This window comes from Osmerus mordax, chromosome 26, assembly GCF_038355195.1.
Source record: "Osmerus mordax isolate fOsmMor3 chromosome 26, fOsmMor3.pri, whole genome shotgun sequence".
Classification (NCBI taxonomy): Eukaryota; Metazoa; Chordata; class Actinopteri; order Osmeriformes; family Osmeridae; genus Osmerus; species Osmerus mordax.
Genome location: NC_090075.1, coordinates 9,923,721 through 9,941,699, shown reverse-complemented (window position 1 = coordinate 9,941,699; position 17,979 = coordinate 9,923,721).

The following is a 17,979-nucleotide window of genomic DNA, read 5'->3' as shown; positions in this document are numbered from 1 at the left end:
ACTGTATATTATATGCTGGGGCAGGGAAAGATAGCCAGTTGGACTTCGTGAACCAGCCCAAACTCTGTTGCGGGTAGGGAAACTAAGACAACTCCAGAGCTCTGTACTTGTTGATTTCCAACTGCTGCATTAAAGCTGATATTATCGGACCTCTGCGACTCCAGAGCACTCTTTCTAGAACACAGATTTGTGTCATTGAATACCATAATTACATATTGGAATAGACACATAGAAAAATGAATCCTTCAAATGGTGACCCCGACGCTGAAAAGAGGGAGTCCAGAGGGTTCCGGCCCGACCGACAGATCGGGAGAAAGACCCATACACCGGTACGAGGAGGCAGACGTAATCGTCAGAGGCGCCTCAACATTAAAAAAAGGTAAGCAGACACCTGTTAATTCGGAACTGAGAACCAAATTTAGACGATTACTATGTTTCATCGTACCTAGTCAAACGAACAGTGGTGGGAAATCAACCGTTTTTAAGTTTTGTCTTTGTCAAGGGGAGGTTAGAGTCCTCTCCAAAAGGGTGGAAGTCCCTACACGTGTTTTGTCTTGTCAAGGAGAGGTTAGAGTCCTCTTCAAATGGGTGAGAGTCCCTATACGTGTTTTGTCTTGTCAAGGAGAGGTTAGAGTCCTCTTCAAAAGGGTGAGAGTCCTAACACGTGGCCTGTCTTCGTCAAGGGGAGGTTAGAGTCCTCTTCAAAAGGGTGGAAGTCCCTACATGTGTTTTGTCTTGTCAAGGAGAGGTTAGAGTCCTCTTCAAATGGGTGAGAGTCCCTATACGTGTTTTGTCTTGTCAAGGAGAGGTTAGAGTCCTCTTCAAAAGGGTGAGAGTCCTAACACGTGGCTTGTCTTCGTCAAGGGGAGGTTAGAGTCCTCTTCAAAAGGGTGGAAGTCCCTACACGTGTTTTGTCTTGTCAAGGAGAGGTTAGAGTCCTCTTCAAATGGGTGAGAGTCCCTATATGTGTTTTGTCTTGTCAAGGAGAGGTTAGAGTCCTCTTCAAAAGGGTGAGAGTCCTAACACGTGGTTTGTCTTTGTCAAGGAGAGGTTAGAGTCCTCTTCAAAAAGGGTGAGAGTCCCTGTAGGCCTACGTGTTTTATGTTTAAAAAAGGAGAGGTTAAAATACACTCCAAGGGTTAGAGTCCCTGAACTTGTTTTGTGTTTAAAAAAGGAGCACTCCAAGGGTTAGAGTCCCTGAATTTGTTGTGTGTGTGTTTATTTTTTCTTTCCTTTGTCCTCTCCGGTACAAAAGGGTCACAGTCCCTGAAAAAGGTGCCCTCCAAGGACCATAATTGCCTTCACTGCAAAGTCTAACAAGTTTTCAAATTGTGAAATCACTCACTTATCAATCTTGTGCTTTTTTCTTGTGCAATCACTCACTTTTATCAATCTCGTGCTTTTTTCTTGTGCAATCACTCACTTTTATCAATCTCGTGCTTTTTTCTTGTGCAATCACTCACTTTTACTAATCTCGTGCTTTTTTCTTTGACCAAGAAGTTACAGAAATCCCGAGGAGAGTTGGAGAAAGGTGGGGGCTAAAAGAGTCCAGTTACGTTGAGATCTTACAAAGGTGATCCCAGAGGGTATACCCCTGGTTTATAAATTGGTTCGAATACAATTGGAAGAGTTATACTAGAGCAAACCAGCTGTGTTGGTCAAAGAATGGTTTGAGGAAATGTATGTGAAAAATTATGAGGAAGCAATTGGAAAGGTATATGGATAACATTTTAAGTCAAAATAGTAAAATCTAGGGTTTTTAAGAGTTTTGATAAAGGTATTAGATATAATTTGGTTAAAAATGAGAAAGAGAAAATAACTAAATGTACTTTTATTTGGAGTTTAATTGTAATTTGGTTTTAAGTTTTATTTGAGAGTTTTATCGGAGCCTGGCATACTGTTTGGGATAAACAGTTAGGCTGTGATAATGTTGTATTATGAAGAGGGTTATTATAACATTCAGTTCTGAAATAATTTGGGAAGACTCATCAAGTCTGATAAATTGTGGTTATGATGGTTTGAGCTAATTGGCTCGTTTTGAACTGCAGCAAAACGAGTTATGAAGTTCTACCTATCTGACCTTTATAGAAAATATAGTTGGGAAAAATGTTTGGTTAATAGCTACATTAAGAACATTATTTGGTTTATATTTCATTTAAGAAGCATACGGATTCTGGTTTGGCATAATGTAAATTGCTTTTATCATATCTTTGATAAAAAGAGGTGTGATTTGGTAAAATAGAGAATCTAAAACAATATAGGTCTTAAACTTAACTGTTTTAAAAGACAGAAAAGGTTTTTTGGAGTGAAAGAAATTAGACTAACAGTTGATTTTCTAAAGAAGGGAACAAAGAAACAGATTGTCATTTCTAGGCATGACTAATAGGAGTTGAATATCAAATGATGATGTATTGTCTTATTAGATGCTGTTACATGTGTTTGCTCAACAATAAGAAAACTGAAGGGTCAATACTTCCTGGTAATTATAGATATGTTTACAGTGGATTGAAATCTTTCCCAGTCCTGTACCAGATGCATTAACAACATTTGAATTGAATTATAGAAGATCATAATTACACAACTTAAACCTAATACTCACGAGAAAAGAGATGTCTTCTGCTAAATTCTGTTCCAGGTGAAGCAGTAAACCAAAGAGTGGAGGGGTCAAACGAGGAGATTGGGTATTGATTAAAGTTATCAATGAAAGGAGAGATCTTATGAGAACTTTAAAATATCCTGTCTAATTTCTGGTTTTTCTATTTGTTTAGAATTTATTTTATTTTATTACAATTCTAAAAGCTTGGCTGAAGTTGTATGTATGTGGTGAAGGGGGCCTGTGAGTATGTCCAGGTCTGCCGTGGATACCTGGATGTCGAATGTCCACTCTGTGGAGTGACGGTGGGTTTTCCCCTATAACATCATTAGGGTTTTCCCACTGTGTCCAGTGTGTCCTCACCACTTGGCCATAACGCTGCATAGTCTCATCATTATTGTTGATTTGTATGCCAACATTGTGTAATCAGTAATGGGATATTTTTAAATTTGTGTTTGTTGTCACACCCTAAAAGGGTGTGAAAGGAGGGATTTATTTGAACTTTAAAAATATCCACTTTAAATCCTTAAATGGGTTCTTGATTTCAATATCTGTGTTTAATCATTGGTGTTCGACTGTTCGCATCTCATTTGACTCAGTTACTGCTTGATCATGGGAGATAAGGTGATGCTGGGACTGTAACTCTTTTCTGCTTCAGTACGAGTCAGGCCGGCGGGTCTGACTACCTAACCCCTGTTCTAAGGCCCCATTCCCCTGGAGACCCTGTCCCCCCCCCCCCTTCTCACTGGATGATCTACCCCTTCCCCTTGGAGACCCTGCCCCATCTGCCCCTATGCCCCATCAGACCTAGGAGTGGTCTGCCCCCCCCCCTTCCCCTTGAAGACCCTGCCCCACCTGCCCCAATACATCATCCGATGTTCGGAGAAGCCTGTTGTACATTTATGGACAGGACCATTCAAGGTCATCGAGAGAACCTTGCACGCCCTAAGGGTGCTGGGGAAAGGAAGTACGTGGTACCACTGGAGCATGTGTTGTGCTGCTCCAGAATCCAGTCGTACGTTGCAGGAGTTGGTGGAGAAGGGCCAGGAGGGCCAGTGAACCTTTTGCTATTGCTACGAATGTGAGAGTCCGGAAAAGAGGGTTACGACTAGGTCAAGAGTGATACTGCTTGACCACACTAGAATAGTACTGGACTAAGAAGGTTTCCGCTATTTTACTTAAGAGTGGGCTATATCAATATCAACATGACTGTTGCTGTATCCCGTGTATCAGGTCCCTGTGAAACCGAATCATTGTCTCGGCTGTGGAGAACCCAAAGACGGGGTTCCAAATGCCATTGCTGGGGCTGGCTGACCAGGACGAGGAGGCAGTGGTTGGTCCGGGCTATGTTGATTGATCTCTGGTGTTTTCAGAGATCAAAAGAGGTTCTATTGTGCTTATTAAAGTTATGCATTGTGCTTATTAAAGTTATGAACTTAGAAGTGTGCCCAGGCTTAAACATTGGGTCTCACACTGAGTGTGGGAAGCAGGCTGTTCTTTGTGTCTCTATCTTTTCATTTTCAGAAACAACCTTGAATCTGGGTGGGGATGGCACCCGAGCAGGTGGGACGCGGAGGCAAGAACAACTCCCTGATGCACGAGAGAACAAGCTCAACCCTCTTTTCATCTTTCTGTTTTAATTGCACTGTATATTATATGCTGGGGCAGGGAAAGATAGCCAGTTGGACTTCGTGAACCAGCCCAAACTCTGTTGCGGGTAGGGAAACTTAGACAACTCCAGAGCTCTGTACTTGTTGATTTCCAACTGCTGCATTAAAGCTGATATTATCGGACCTCTGCGACTCCAGAGCACTCTTTCTAGAACACAGATTTGTGTCATTGAATACCATCATTACATATTGGAATAGACACATAGAAAAATGAATCCTTCACTAGATAGCGAAAACACCTAGACTTTAGGCATGTAAACTAGTTTAACTTGCTAACGCAAGAGCATAGGTAGAATGTGTGATGATTTAGCCTAGTTTATAGGCAATGAGGCTAAAGTTGTTTCATGTTCCTGACTGTTTCATTCAAATAAATAACCTGTGTTGTTATGTAAATCTACAATTCACGATGCATGTTTGTCCAGATCTTTGTCAGGTTATTTTTCAGCAATGTCTAGAGCTAGCTAACTGAAGCTGAGTTGAATCACAATATAGTTTGGTTGCTATAAGCTGTAACGTTCTACCCACTTAAGTCAATCCCGTTTGCTTCGACAACAGAAGTGGAAACAACTAACGTTATCATTACAAATGATATCTAGTCAATCGGTTGAAAACAGTGTTGTGTAGACACAATAGATTTATTAGATTTATTTTTTGCTCCCCAGCTTCACTCGTTGAAAACCAATCAGCGCGCAGCTCATCTAAATATTAATGAGCATACCATAAAAGGAGAAAAGCTAGTGTTTTTTCCCGGGAAAATTTCAGAGGATCTATCAGGGGGCATAGAACAGCACCCGGGCCATTTTCAACCCAACCAATGTTACATACCCTATTCGGAGACCTTAAGGAACGGTGTGAAATACCCCAAAAATCCAGTCAATCACCCCTTTAAATGTGATTCCCCTTGTGGTTTTTTAAGGAATCGCATTTGAGACAACTCTGGACGATTTACGACTGCTATTTCGAGTTCGGAAAGTCTTCTGAAGTTCAGAACAAATCCCAGATGAGAAAACTTTCATGAATGCCAAATGTTTTCCTAAATCCAATTCAGAAGAAATTCCTTCTTAATTCTTCTTAACTGCGTTCGAGAATGAGGCCCATTATTTTCTTTCCGTAAAACATTCATTTGCAATGTCATTAATCTCTCAACTTTCTTTCCTGCATTCTCCTGTATCAATGTACAATTATGTTTGATATAACCCATAATCATATCAACAGTTTTGTTCTCCCAATGTAGAACCTGTTTCTTAACTTCTACCTGGAGTTTAGGAAGCAATCCACATATGAACACATGACAAAGTGGCATGGGGATGCAGCTGTTGTAAAACCAGAATGTTTTTCAAAAGTCCTAGTAAGTCTTTCCAGATAACCTGTAGGATCCTCATCTTTTCACTGTTTGCAATCATACACTTTGCTCCAGTCAAACAACACCACTCCTTCTTTTAAAACACAAAAACTCGTTTAGGGACTCTAAACAGAGCTCAACATAAAAAAAGATTGGCACTACCCCCATCGGGCCAGTGGGTTTGAAACTTACTGGCCCCAAGACTGTTTTTACTGGCCCCCCCTCCAAAAGTTGTAATTTATCATTGTTACAACAAAACCAAAGACTTATAAGTTGTGTTATTCTGTTAACATGTTTAACCATGTATTAAACACATCCTGGATATAAAAGAACAAAAATGAAATCACATTTCTAGTGATAAAAAATTTAAAGGTAATAGTCAGCAAAACAATTGACTTTTAACCTCAAACTTGACGTGCTCTCTTCCCTGCTGACAGCCATCTCTGCACAACTCTGTCTGGCTGAAACTGAAACCTCTGGTCCCTCAATGCTAATACATAAAAGTTTCCATAGCATTTCATCAGTATGATACTAAGTACTCAAGTCGACACCATTCTTCTGCTGCAGTTCAATAGCCTGGGGGAACAAGACGAACGGCTAGTCCGTCTTAATTACGTGATATGCCGTTGTTATAAGTCGTGCAATAACACGATGGGCATCTACATTTAAATTCCTGACCAGTAGGGATGGGCAATACCGATAATTTTCTTTTCGATCCGATACCAAGTACTTTCAAGACCAGAATAGTCGATATCGATACAGATACTTCTATGAAATACTTTTAATTTTAATTTTATAATGCATTCTGAAAGCCATTGTTATTAATATTAAATAAACCGCAATAGACATTACTGTCTGTGTTGCCTCCTCTGCTCGCGTCAACTGTACTTCGTCATGCTCTTTAGGGTGTTTAACTTTTAGATGCTTTGTCATGTTTGTGGTATTGCCACAATGGTGTATAGTTTTTTGACAAATGTCAAATGAAGCTTCATCGTTGTTAACTGGAGTGAAAGAACTCCAGATTATGCTTCTTTTTCTTTGTCATGACCGCAGCAATGCACTCGAATCTGCGCTGAGTGTGCTTTCACTGAGTGAGAGTGAGATAGCGCGGCGCGCTGCCGCTGATGTGTATATAATAGTTCCCATTGACTTTCTTATTTAAGTACATTTCTATACTATACGGCATACTACTATTATAAACATATTCTAAAATCACTTGTTTAAAAGAAATCCCAGGTAGGATTGATATTTCAAATTGAGAATCGATCCTTTTGATACAATTCCAGTATCGAAAATATCGATACTTTAGGATCGATCCGCCCATCCCTACTGACCAGCATGGTCAACGGCCTCGAAGATGGATTGTCAACAATCCGCTTAGCTGTCACGCAAACCAGGTGCTGTCTGCTAGCATGGCTGGTCAGGTATTGTTTTAGAAAATTGTCAGTGCCTCTGTAAAAATATCCACTTTTGTCTGCTTTAGACGGGAACATACGACAGACAACACAGTGCATCTTCGTTCCATAAAAAAAGTTGCTTCCGTTTGAGCTCGTAGCTCTACTTTGCTGCCATCTTCACTTTATTGTCTCGCGCCAGTCTCGCGCCAGTCTCGCGCCAGTCTCGCGCCAGTCTCGCGCCAGTCTCGCGCCAGTCTCGCGCCAGTTGTTAAATAATGTATCAAGATTAGAGAATTACAATTTGACAACCAGTCACTCACTACTCAACTCTTGATTTGCCAACTGTGCGCCCCACGAGCTGCATAGTTTTTTTAACAAGGCATTTTCCCTGTCTCTGGCTCTCCTCTGCATAGCCACATCAATAGCAACAACATTATCTTCTGTAAATAGGCTACAAATCTTAGGTAGTCTCTCTTGTTTCCCTAGAGAATTAGCGCTACCTTCAGGGCTCTAGAGTTGCGAGTATTTCACTCGCATTTGCACCTAAAAATAGGTAAGTATTCAAGTATACCAATGATTTCACATGGAAAGCAAGTGACAGGGTCGCGACTGCACGATGTGAACATGGCATGATGACGCGCGAGCGACGATTCGCAACCAATGGGCCAGAGCCATATAAAAAGAGAGTTACGACACTCTGATCTCGCCGAAACGTGATCACTTGTGTAGCAGAGCCAACAGACAAACCACGTACCATCACACCTTTCCCCTACCCCCGACAAGGAGAAAGGGGGTTTTCCCCCTTGTCCTTATCTCCAGAGCAGGAGCTTCAAAGCTTCTGGCCCAGCATGGGGTCAGAAGGTAGACCAAAATGGCCTTACAGTATGGAGACAAAGGATTTTAAGGAAGAACTAACTTTTCTGGATTTACAAACATATTCTCAAGGACTACATGGCTCAGGGACACTATTTCAATGACAGTAGTTGATGTGTTATAATGTATGCTTTCCCTTTAATGCTGTGTTGATATAATTTGATGTTTTAATGTAACTTCCTTTACTGTTATGATAAATCAGTCAATCTTGATATCAAAATGATTTGAATCTACAAACTAAACCATTTATTAATGTTGTATTGTTATATTTTACATTTACATTTAGTCATTTAGCAGACGCTCTTATCCAGAGCGACTTACAGTAAGTACAGGGACATTCCCCCTGAGGCAAGTAGGGTGAAGTGCCTTGCCCAAGGACACAACGTCATTTGAAACGGCCAGGAATCGAACTGGCAACCTTCAGATTACTAACCCGATTCCCTCACCGCTCAGCCACCTGACTCTACATCCACTCCATTTTGAAGTATAAGCAATACATGGACATTTGAAATAGCTGAACTCTGAAAGGTTATCAACCACTTCACACCCATACGTCAATCTCAGGATGGACGCCCAGGTGGGAGTAACTGACCAATCAAAGAGTTCACCTCCAAAAGGATACTGAAGGATTCATATATCTATGTGTCTATTCCAATATGTAATGATGGTATTCAATGACACAAATCTGTGTTCTAGAAAGAGTGGTCTGGAGTCGCAGAGGTCCGATAATATCAGCTTTAATGCAGCAGTTGGAAATCAACAAGTACAGAGCTCTGGAGTTGTCTAAGTTTCCCTACCCGCAACAAAGTTTGGGCTGGTTCACGAAGTCCAACTGGCTATCTGTCCCTCCCCAGCATATATTTATACAGTGCAATTGAAACACAAGTATCAAAAAAGGGTTGAGCTTGTTCTCTCGTGCATCAGGGAGTTGTTCTTGCCTACGCGTCCCACCTGCTCGGGTGCCGTCTCCACCCGGTTTCAAGGTTGTTTCTGAAAATGAAGAGATAGAGACACAAAGAACAGCCTGCTTCCCACACTCAGTGTGAGACCCAATGTTTAAGCCTGGCCACACTTCTAAGTTCATAACTTTAATAAGCACAATGCATAACTTTAATAAGCACAATATATTCTTTAATACCCCCCTTTCTCAAGGATTATAAAACCTCGACGCACAAGCAATCCTGGCTTTTTCGCAAGGATTCACCGGAAGTGTTCGCGACACATCTGACCTATCCTTCTCAATCAGCAACTCACTGGACCACTAAGAACTTGAACGAAAGATTCCTTTGCTCTAACCATTTGACAACGACGAACGGAACCTTGACTCTTCTTCTTCAAACTGACAACAGTAACTGCGATATTGCTACATTTCTTACTTGTGAACATTGGCATATTGTGATTTAATTTGTTACGTTTGATTTTAGTTTGCAAATGATTTAACCTAACTTTCGTTAGGATTAGTTAACATACTCTCCCATTGTTCTCCAGAAGCCTCTCTCTCTCTCTCTCTCTCCCTTCCCCCTCCCCACGCGCTCTCAACCTACCATCTTGTACCAACCCTCATCATAGTTTAGGACCTGCTGTATACAGTTCAACTCAACTCACTTTCAACTAACCTATAACTTCTCTGGTATTTGTTCATTATAGGTCCGTGTACCTTGTGGCCATTGGTTTTTCTATTTTGCAACCCGTGTTGACAAACGCAAAATAGGGCCGTAATATCGTTTTGTCACTTTAGTAAGTCGAACACACATTTAAGTATAACGGCTTGTTTTTGGTTGTTTTGTTTTATTTTGGAATAACGGAATAACCATATAACACAAATGGTATTACGAGCCATTTACTCGTTTGTTTGATTATTCCATATCCTTTATGCTGGTATCTGCAAAAAATGAAAAATAGCGTCGTAATATCGTTTTGTCCATTTTGGATGTCAGAACCAGATGATGGGGAAAGGCTTGGTTTCCGTTGTTTTGTTTAATTTTGGAATTACGGAATATCCATATAACACAAACGGTATAACGAGCCATTTACTCATTTGTTTGATCGGCCGTATTATGCATACTGGCACAAGTGAAAAAGAGAGAGGGGGAGAAATGTGAAACTATTGGGGGTGTTATTACTTGCGAACACCAGAGGGCAGCAACGACTAGCTTTAAAAAAAATGTTCCTGTGATCTGCAGGCCTACAATCTTGACGACATGGCAGCAGGTTCTTTAGTAGAAGACACACACACCAAACTGAAGTCACATGTTGACCGCGTTTGCTAGTTGCTACTTAGTTAATAAATCTTTGATGAACCCAAGTTTCTTTAATATATATTAAGTTTCTTTAATATATATTAGAAACATTACAAGACGGGGCTCCAGTGTGTGTTCAAACAAGGCCAAAAGTGCCAGACGGTATCAATCACACCCGTGCAAGTAACACTCCACGCCCCAACCCTCCCTCCCCCCACCTAAATTACGCTTTCAGTTCTGTTGTACGTCTTAATGAAGTGCATTGAGGCAATCATAGTAAGAAAGTTGAGGTCATGTGGGCTACCTTTGCAGTTTACATAGACACACAACTGACAGAGGCACTGTTGTGGATACTTTTTTCAAAGTTCTGATCATATTCCAAATTCAACTTCTTCAAAGTCCAAAAACAGTACGGAGCAGCAACGAGAGGGTTCCCACGAAAATCTTATTTCCCTTTTGTATTTTGGCTATATTGACTATATTACGTAGATGGAAAAATGCAGTTCTGGTAATTTGTTTAATATTTTCATCAAAGGATGATGACGATGATGATTAAGATGACGAAGAGACATTGACTGCTGCCGCAGAAAATGGATGCAGAGAATTATGTATGGTAGCTACTGGTAGTTCTCTCCCCATGTACTTTTATTTACAGGCTTGTGTGGAATTGTCAGTTACACTGACATTATGAGAATAATGAATATAAAAAACGATTTGCACATTCTGATCCTGTTGAACAGAGCATGGATGCAGTATACAGTGATATGTTCATTTAATGGCAGGTGAATTCTGCATGTGGAACTGTGAAAATGTAATGCAATCCCATGTATTCCCAGTTACAAGTAAATGAGTTGTACAAATTGCACCTCATGAAGAATTGCCAAAAACTGACCAAGAGATGGTGTAGGCCTACTTAGGGTAGAAGAATAAAGGATAATCTTGAAAAAGATTTACTGGAACACCAGTTACAGGAGGATGCATGTAACAGGTGATGTTAATTGTAGAAACAATAATCTATATCAATATTAATTGTTGAATTTGCTGAATTTCCATTTTGACCAAGAGATGGTGTACTTAGGGCAGAAGAATAAAGGCTGATCTTGTAAGGCTATCAACCTGCCCCCACCTCTCATATGGTAAAATCTGGAGTTACTGGATGGAGTCTCAACTTGATGGCTCTCACACATCATTGTGTAACTTACTGTGGCATTGCTAGTCATGTTGATAAGTAAGGGTCAAGATTGTGGTGTTATTAGTTGTTTTGGGTATAAAAGGAATTGTGAAGCATCTGGATTCTTGATCTCCTGAGACCTTCTCCTCAGCTCTGGCTTGTCCTACTCCTTCTTCCTCACCTCTTGCTTTCTATCTCTAGTTTACAATAATCATGGTAGAGTAGGTAAGAGTTAACCTTCATTGATTTCATTCATTTGCAATATGATTAAATTATTATATTATTTAACCTTACTTTGACCATTCTTGCTCTGATTTAACCCATTGAGTCGAATAACTGTAATTCCATTGGTATTGGCATTATTTGGTTAATGTTAATACACTGTTCAGTTTCCCATCTTCCTTCAAACCATAGGGGAATTAGTTTCAGTTGTTTGGCCAATATTGACCCCCTACAATGTTGAAATAGATTTGCTGAAACACCAGTTACAGGATGGTACATGGTCACAGGTGAATCATGTAAATTATAGGAACAATAGCCAATAAACATACTCATTGTTAGATTTCTATTTGTAGGCAATGAAGAAGACCAAATACAATTTCAATTATTTGTCTTTATTTCAGTGCCAAAAAGCATTTGGTCAGTTCTGAGTGCACGTCCACGGCGAGTAACATTAGCGATGTTGGCCTAAGGGCTGACAATGTTGCTAAAATATATTACAGATTGTGACGGGAAACGGTAACGTTAACCTAGGTATTCATCAGGGAATTAAAGCACATCGAATCGCAGTCTTAAAATCCTCTCCCGGCGTATAACTAAGCAAATTAAATTTTGTTCGAGATCGGTTGGCTGAACCAGGAAAGGATATCCCTAGTCTGCCAACGCTATCAGGCTCAGAAAGAGGGAGGGGATAGATAAAAACGCAGAGTTTGGCATGGAAAACCTTCTAGCGAGCAGGTTAGTTTCACGGAGTAAGTTACCATGTACACTTACCTAAAGGTTTCGTTACCTCTCTTTCTGGAACGGAAACCTCGGAGTAAGCCTCTTTTCAGGGTTAAACAACTCAAAGTTTTCACTAAACCTGCTACCTGGAATACCCCCCTGGACATGCATCGGTTTGTGTTTTCGGTCAAACTGCTTTGATTTTACAAGCGTTGATTGAGATATTGCGTTAATTTATTTATTAATTTTTAACTCAAACTTTCAAGATTTACTTGGGCGCAGCAGATTTATACTGGGCACGTGCCCCTGTAAAAAGGGTCTAACGACGCCCCTGTGTTAAGTTATGTTTAATAAACAAATACAATAAAAAAAACACTGTGCTCCTAAATTTCTTTGTACTCCTTGGTGAAAACATTAGCGTAGAGCCCTGACCTTCAGCCTGTTTCACAACTACTGACATATCACAATTAGTTTTGGCACTGTTAGTCTGTTCAGAATCAGAATCAGAATCAGAAAGGGATTTATTTGCCATGAAAGTTTGCACAGACAAGGAATTTGCTTTGGCAGGAAGGTGCATACAATAAACATGTACCTAAAATTTAAATATGTGGACTAACTATACTAAGGGTACATAAACTAGCAGTACTAAGTGGGATAAATATAAGTTGCCGTAAATTACAATATAAAAATACAAAAATACAAATATTACAAAAAATACAAATGTACAAGATACCATGTTATGGTGCAGTGCAAAAGCAGAGTGTTTTAGGCAATAAGTCATTTGAGTCAGTGTGGTCCCTTGGCCTTGTTGAAGAGGCCAACAGCGGAAGGGAAGAAACTGTTTTTGTGGCGTTCAAGCAACTTCATGTTAGCATGTTCAAGCAATGTCTCGAGTTCCCTCACTCTATGACTTTGTTCAGTCTGATCACGTTTTAACAATGACTCCCGGACGCTCTGTCTCTCAAACTGCTCTAGTTCAATTCTAGTAGCCTCTTGTTTGTCTTGCTCAAAACGTTCTAACTCACTTTTCTGTTCATCTTGTCTCTTGTCTCTCAAGACGCTCCGGCTCATTCCTAGCTTCTCTATCAGAATCAGTTTTAGCTTGATCTGACCGTATTTTCTCAAGATAGACAAAGCCAAGGCTTTGTCTATGGGCACTATCCTCTTTCCTGGGCACTATCCTCTGTTCCTGGGCACTATCCTCTTTCCTGGGCACTATCCTCTCCCAGGACCTCAAGTGGGAACTGAACATCAGCTCCCTCATCAAGAAAGCACAACAGAGGATGTACTTCCTTCGGCAGCTGAAGAAGTTCAACCTGCCAAAGACAATGATGGTGCACTTCTACTCAGCCATCATTGAGTCCATCCTCACCTCCTCCATCACCGTCTGGTACGCTGCTGCCACTGCCAAGGACAAGAGCAGACTGCAGCGTATCATCCGTACTGCTGAGAAGGTGATTGGCTGCAATCTGCCTACCCTCGAGGACCTGCACACCTCGAGGACCCTGAGGCGAGCGAGGAAGATTGTGGCCGACTCCTCCCACCCTGGACACTCCCTGTTTCAGTCACTCCCCTCCGGCAGAAGGCTGCGGTCTATCAGGACCAATACCTCACGCCACAAAAACAGTTTCTTCCCTTCCGCTGTTGGCCTCTTCAACAAGGCCAAGGGACCACACTGACTCAAATGACTTATTGCTTAAAACACTCTGCTTTTGCACTGCACCACAACATGGTATCTTGTACATTTGTATTTTTTGTAATATTTGTATTTTTGTATTTTTATATTGTAATTTACGGCAACTTATGTTTTATTGTATATTTAATTCTATTCTAATCCCACTTAGTACTGCTAGTTTATGTACCCTTAGTATAGTTAGTCCACATATTTAAATTTTAGGTATATGTTTATTGTATGCACCTTCCTGCCAAAGCAAATTCCTTGTCTGTGCAAACTTTCATGGCGAATAAATCCCTTTCTGATTCTGATTCTGAAGTCGTCTCGTAGCTTCAGTTAACCATATCATAAACATTGTCCAGCTGACAAATTGTTTACACGTCCGACTTGTTTCCTTGTCTTTGAAAACCGCTTTTAAACTCCAATATTTGTATGTCAAACTTTCCCTCCAGCTGAAAACAATGTATCGGGTCATGATTAGTCCACGCATGCCATTTCTCAATGCTTGACACTGCTTGAATTCCATGTAACCAAACATATATCGGGCTGGACTATTCTCAGGTAACAACGTCTCTATCGCTCCCGTACTGGAAGCTAGATTACCCATACTGAATTACAATGTATCTGTAACAAATTTCATAATGGTATGTAGCCAACTCTTATGATTTACTGCAGCAAGAATCACACAGCACTTTAGAATAGTCACAACGAACTACAATAGCGTGTGGTAGGGAACAAAAAATATGGCCCTTTACAAGCCAAACTATCCTCGCCATCCGGGCCCTCGATCATAGGACGCGCATACAAAGACAACTCTTTGGGACTGGCATACAATAATTTCCACAACTCTGTTACCTCATAAGTAACAAAATAACCACAATAAACCACAGTAAAAATCCTAACTGTCCCTTTAAATTGTCAAAGTATCCCTAACTTGTATAAAACCACTTTACCCTTAAAAGTTGGTCTCTCGCATAAAGCCTTTGACCCTAATACATTATGACCGCCCACCTACTGTGCTTGGTCCTAAGAAAACCCCAAAACAAAACTTAATACAGTATAATTCAAACCAAAATAAAAATCCCAATAAGATCTCTGTTCAAAAGAGAAAAGCCCAAAACGTAATACAGTTACAATTCAAACCAACATAAGATCTCTGTTCAACTAAAGTTTTCAGCTGTAAACATGCATCCGTTAATGTTTGTTAACGTTTGTTAATGTTTTTTAACCCTTGTGCTGACCCTTTACCCAATTTTACCCAATACAAAAACAAATAAAAAAAATTATCTTTTAACCATTGCAATGTCTTAGCCCGACGGTTAAAAGAAAATGCTTCACTTTGTTTTTGTATGAGGTAAATTTGTCGCAATACGACGGTGGGTCACAATGACTGATGGGTACCATACCTTTCCTTGTTTGGTTCACCCCAGAGGCCTGTTCCATAAAGGCCGCACAAATAAATTGGACTTAAAGTCCCAAACCAGACTTGAATTAGCTTAACCCTTGTGGTCTCTTCGGGTCGTTCTGACCCATCAGTCATTGTGACCCACCGTCGTACTGTGACAACTTTACCGCATACAAAAACAAAGTGAAGCATTTTCTTTTAACCGTCGGGCTGTCTCAGACCCCCCACATTGCGAAGGTTAAAAGAAAGTTATTTTTATTTGTTCTTGTATTGGGTAAAATTGGGTAAACACAACGATGGTTCGTTATGAACCTTTGGGTCATGTGACCCGAAGGCAGCACGAGGGTTAACAAGTCAAGCGGGGCTAAAGCGGTTTCATCAAGGCCAATTTCAGCTCACGCAGTCCTACTAATTCAAGTCAGATTTAAGTAGTCAAGCTAATTGCGCGTGCACCCTTTTCTTAAGCAGCCTGAGAGGTAAAACATGGATCATACAATCCACCACGGCAAAAGCAATGCACACGGCCACGTGACTTCTTCCAGAAAGAACGTTCCCTTTAAGCCTTGTACTATGACAGCTCCCTCATCCACCGCTTCATCAAAATGAAACAACACACCATGATTGACGTGAACGATAGGCTACGTAGGTCGAGGTCCTTTTTGAGACCTTTACTTCGTTGATTAAAAAACAGACACCCTCTAAACACATGTAAATTTACTTTTTTGACATTGTTTTAAATAAGTAGCCTAACTTTTTAACATGGTTGTGTCGGGAAAATGGAGGATATAGATGTAGCCTATGGATTTAGGTTTGTTTTGCAATTGTAGACTACTGTTAACAATTATATAGCTATGATAATTATACACGGATAATTTTGATTGAGATAGGCCTCCCTGATGCCTAAACATTTGAAATCACAAACTAGGCTAGCCATAGGCTACGTTTAACGTGGCGTGTATCAAATCATTGTTCATCATCGTTTAATACATTAGGCTAAATGTCGTAGCCTATGTAGGCTATTTAAGTTGATTTTCTATCAATGTTGAACATATTGAACTGATGAGAATAAGAAAATGAGACTATTCGTGGTAAATCATCGTTTTCCCGTTGGGTCAGTGTTACAGGAAGGTCTGGTTAAGCACCAAGTCACGCTAAGCCTGACAGTTAACCTGCCCCGGACCAGACTAGTTTCGCAGCCTAAGTTGCCATAGTAACCGAGTTTGCTTTATGGAACCGAATGAACTAGAAATGAGTCCGACTAACTGACATAAGTCTGGCTTATTCGGTAAACTCGCTTTATGGAACAGGCCTCTGGTCTGTATCTGTAAAACCATACACTCTGTTAACAGATCCTTTTCCCCAGATCAGAGTATGGGCCGTATTCTCTGTTAACAGATCCTTTGCCTCTGATCAAGAACACAGATTGTTTTCCATATTTTTTTCAATACTTCACGCGACCAGAATTCTTGTGCGCTATCAGAATTCGCCAACTCTGACCTAGACAAAGTAAAAATAGCTAGTCAATTAATGACCCAAATTTACTAAACCAAAAACTCTAATATTATCTCCCTCCTTTTGAGGCCTAGCAGATTCTGGTCTGCTAAGACCAGGCTCCCAACTGAACGTCACAATAAAAGGTTCTTAACCATTGTGTTATCTTCGGGTCATTCTGAACCATCCGTCATTGTGACCCACCATCGTATTGCGACAACTTTACCGCATACAAAAACAAAGTGAAGCATTTTATTTTAACCGTTGAGCTGTCTCAGACCCCCCACATTGCGAAGGTTAAAAGAAAATTATTTTTATTTGTTTTTGTATTGGGTAAAATTGGGTAAACACAACGATGGTTCGTTATGAACCTTTGGGTCATGTGACCTGAAAGCAGCACAAGGGTTAAATTCTTTACGTTACCAGCATCACAGAGGGACAGCAGGCGCACCAAGCATAAAGCAGTCCTTGAATGGGGTTTTGGAAAAGGATCCCCTTACCTTTTAGTTTTGTGCACCACGGGTTCTGCTTTATACTGGTGCCACCGTGGGTCTCTCCTGGATCTGGTTCTGAAATCCTGCTGCTCGACAACGCCAATTGATGAAAAAAGTATTTTGTCCGTCTCTTCATAAACAGAGTGACTAAGTTCAGTTGAGTTCTGGATTTTAATAAGTATTATCGATCTGTAGATTGGGAGAGAAAACCAGACCCCTGACAATAAATGACAACACAACACCAGGCTTAGGTCTCAACCATGTCACTCTCAGCTCTGAAAGCCAGAAGACCATCTTTTATAGGGCACAATAATGTAAACATAGATAGTGACAGTCAGGCAGTTATGACATTACAACAGTCTGACACATAGACACAATCTACTCTTATTAATAGCAAGCTAACATGAGAACATACTAACTAGTATCCAATGACTATTTCTATTGATTAGTGAATAATGTAAGCACACAGGAAATCCCAATTTCTTCCACAGTATTCACCATTTGTTTCTTTCAATGTCCTATTTATTGTTTTTGAAAATTGATATAAAAGTGAAGACAATTCAATGAAAGTAGTGAAATTATCATTTATTTAACTTGTGAAGAGCATTGTACGGTACCATACATGTTGTTCTTTTTGGTTTGAAATGTTTTGGTTGAAAGACACCCAAATTTCTGATAAGGAAATT